This window comes from Rhinichthys klamathensis, unplaced genomic scaffold (genome assembly GCF_029890125.1).
Source record: "Rhinichthys klamathensis goyatoka isolate OS25496 unplaced genomic scaffold, OSU_Roscu_1.1 h1tg000055l_1, whole genome shotgun sequence".
Taxonomy (NCBI): domain Eukaryota; kingdom Metazoa; phylum Chordata; class Actinopteri; order Cypriniformes; family Leuciscidae; genus Rhinichthys; species Rhinichthys klamathensis.
In genome coordinates, this window is record NW_026606600.1 from 2,438,815 (window position 1) to 2,443,087 (window position 4,273).

Here is a 4,273-nt window from a genome sequence, read left to right on the forward strand (position 1 = left end):
AGAACGCTTTAAATTTCTACTTTTAAATAAAACAATTCACATTTAAAACAAATATTCTCCTGCAATGTAAACTGTATAAAACTAAAGAGAAGTACAGTTTCTCCTGTCTCAGCTCATTATCGTTAATTTGTTCACACCCACTCGCAGAGCGCGCTATTCATAAGATAATGTGTTGAGGCCATTTGCAAAATAGAAACGCCCCCAGGCAAATGCCTTAAAAGCAGCAAGTTTCATAATAAGATTCACTCACTTTCCTGCGCATTTGGAAGATGACACGATACACCGGCGCGGAAGCTCTTCAGCTCGTCCTGGACAGTGACGAAGAGTTCACATTTTCCTCAGAAGAAGAGCGGGACTCCGACGATGAGCGTTTGTATTTTGAAGAGCGACTTGATCCAGCCATGGATACAATTTCGGATGAGTAAGTCTTTTAGTTGAACTTACATTAGTTGACAAGCTATTTTATATAATCATGTACATATTTTACTGGTTGGACTATTTCCAGACTTGCCATCCAGTGGCCTATTCAGAGTATTGAAATTTAAAATATATCTTAATAGGCAGGTTTTACTTACATTTAAATTGTCTAGCCTATAGGCTAAATGCTGTATGATATGTAAAATGATATTTAAAAAATATTATCTATGTTTAGATTATATTTTGACTATAGTGTTTATGCTGCCTCATTATCATCAACTAAGCGTGTGCTTGCATTGCCTCGCAAATATCTGTTGTAAATGTGCTGAAATGTGTAAATATGCCCGGTTGATGAAGTGCGCAAATGTGTTAATGTTTAATGTTAGTGCTATCTCCGGTAATGGCACATTGACACGCATATACAGCATGCGTCTACCATTTTTCACATCAGTTATTCATACTATAGGCCAATGGTACTATACTTTGAAATATTTATGTAATAATAGTTTTCAACTTTTTTTAAAGGAATGTAGTTGCAGCATCACTACCTTCACCTGCCACTCGGAGGGCGCGCAACACAGTCGAAAATCAGAAAGAGTAAGTAGATATTTACCCACTATTTTACAGATGTTAGTTCAATTTTGTTTATATAGGCTACTTAGTGATAATATATTTATTTATATTTGGAGGTTGGTTGATAATGTTACATATGTTTTATCAGCATGCTAATGCCTATCAGTTATACATGTGCTGGAATAGTAGGCCTACTCTGTAAATTATGATAATAAGTTTTCAACTTTTTTTGAAAGGAATGTAGCTTGCTCACTCTCACCATCAACTGGAACTCGCACTAGGAGGGCACGCAACAACACAGACGGAAATCAGAAAGAGTAAGTACATATACCCACTATTTTACAGATGTTAGTTCAATTTTGTTTATATAGGCCTACTTAGTGACGATACAATATGCATATGTGCCTGTGTGGCTTTGCAAAAATTGTGTTGTTGTTATGCATGCTAATATTACAATTAGTGATTGGTAATGTTAATATAAAAGCTTATTTTTTGTTATTTTATCAACATGCTGATTGTCCATCAGTTATGCATGTGCTGGCATAGTACTTTGTTAAACCTTTATTAATATTATTATTTTTATAGGAATGTGGTAGCATCACTCTCACCTTCACCTGCAACTCACACTGGGAGGAGGGCACGCAACCGGTGTCGCTCAGTTTTGAGAACAATTGAAAATGACAAGTAAGTAAGTAATGACAGGCGTGGTCTGCGAGGATAGCGATCTGCCTTTACTTTTGTTATTTTACTCACATTTGATTTGCTTAGAGCCCGCATCAATGGGGCATAAGCATTTACTGTGAGATACCTGTCTTTAGTTTTGTTTATTTTACTCACATTTGATTTGCTTAGAGCCCGCATCAATGGGGTATATGCATTTACTGTGAGATACCTGCCTTTAGTTTTGTTTATTTATCGCTCACAATTGCTTTGTTTATAGCCGACTGATTATTTATTTATTTTACTCACATTTGATTTGCTTAGAGCAAATTTAGAACATTTAGTTTCTCCACATAGAGTAATTACAATAAAACAGATTGAAAACCTTTGAATCTCCTCTCATTCTTTGTTCAGGCTGCCTCACTTGATGGGCCATTAGCCATTGGGAGAGTGTCTGTCACACCCCTGGTCTGAAGCTCATTAATATTGATAGGCCATTACCACTCCCACGCATAAACCTCTTCTGACCAAAAAACTGTCATACAAAGTATAAATGAATGTTATTGTGTTATGTGAACGATCAGGCAGGATGATTTTCACATCATTTTGAAGCCAGAACTCGAAGCGACAACATCCATTAGTCAAAAGTCTTGTGGACACATATTTAGTATGTGTTTTGTGGTTTTATTTCAGCAACTTTCATTTTTATTTTTTTCAATAACCACGCATAAACATTATTCTCTTAAAAAAACAAATATGTACATACATGTTGCTCACATATTATGGTAGCCCCGTTTGTGATATATAGAGTGAATTTACACCTTTGCCATTGACATGTTTATAAATAACTGAAAAAAGCACAAATGTCAGTGCATGTCAAAACATCCAAAGGGCCCCAAAAACACTCTGGTCCCCAGAGGGTTAAAAGGGGATAGAGAAGTAGGCTACCATACAAGTAGTCCATAAACTATATGTAAGTCGTCTAAAGCCATACTATTGATTTTTATGAGGGACAGGTCCATATTTCAGTGATTACTCACGTTAAATCTTCCTCTTGACTCTGTCCGTCCAAATTGCAATACTCCCGCGAAGACGTGAACTTTGTTTACACCCGCAGCTGACATCGAAGTGATGTCAGAAGCCACGCCCATGTCCAAATACATCACCTAGTGACTCCCCATCCACATTTCGCCCCAGAAACCCGATTTGTTGTATGTAGGTTTCCATTGAAAGGGTTTTTACGCGTAAGGGTAGGTTTTGAGTGGGTTTCAGTGCTGTCTGTCATAAAAAGAGAAATATAATAAGTAAATAAAAAAGATTTTGGTGTGAGGGTTAAGTCTTCTCGATGCTTTATCCTGTTTCAAAGTTAATGAGGAAGCTCGATTTGTTTCCCCAAACCACTTCACCAGAAACGTCACACTTGGGGTGCTTCTCATTTCTTATTTGTGCATCCTCGCGTCTTAGCTCCACCCCCAGGATGCGAGGGAAGCCTGCAAGGAAAGAAAATGAGGACGGAGGAATCGAATGAAAACGCGTTACAGTAACGTAACTACTTTTTCGGGTAAAAAGTAGTGTAAAGCGCTACTACTGAAAATTTGGTAACGAAACGCTGTTCCTTTTTCAACAAAACGTTACTTTTCCCAGGGACAGATTCGACAGCGATCTCCGTCATTTGACAGATTTGACAGCGATCGCCATCTCCGTAGTGAATGCCTACAGAGAGAAATGCACATGGATTACATAATCAGAGAGTAGCCCATTTCTTTTCGTTTTGAATTGTTTCGTTTAAAGACATTTCAAGCTTTCTATATAGATATATTTATCATGCCTGTGAGGCATATGTCACCGATGTTAAGGCCAAGGGTTATTTACCACACTCCGGAGGAGCAGACACCAGAGGCAGACAACCAAGGTAAGTTAAAAAGGTAAGTATTTATTAAATTTATAAAAGAATAAAAGCAGGGACAGACAGTGGCTTTTCTCGTCGTCAGACTCGTTGAATCAGCTCGTGGGACAGACAGTAGTGGCTTTTCTCGTCGTCAGACTCGTTGAATCAGCTCGTGGGACAGACAGTGGCTTTTCTCGTCGTCAGACTCGTTGAATCAGCTAGTGGGACAGACAGTGGCTTTTCTCGTCGTCAGACTCGTTGAATCAGCTCGTGGGACAGACAGTGGCTTTTCTCGTCGTCAGACTCGTTGAATCAGCTCGTGGGACAGACAGTGGCTTTTCTCGTCGTCAGACTCGTTGAATCAGCTCGTGGGACAGACAGTGGCTTTTCTCGTCGTCAGGCTCGTTGAATCAGCTCGTGGGACAGACAGTGGCTTTAAAGGTGTGTTGAGCTTTTCTCCCCTGCACCCTGCACACGATCTCAGGGACCTGGACACAGCTGAGGGGACAGATCAATTCGAAAGAATCTTCAAAGTTATGGGTCAATTTCATCCGTCAGAAACTCGGAGAAGACAGTTGTTTGATCTCACCACACTCGTGCATAAATCACTCTTGTAAATCTCCACACGTGTTTAATTCGCTCTTTTAGACACTGCAAACTCACTCTATCTTCACAGCGATTAATCAACTCGTTTCTCTTTTCTTCATAGGATGTATGAACCACAGAATATTGGAC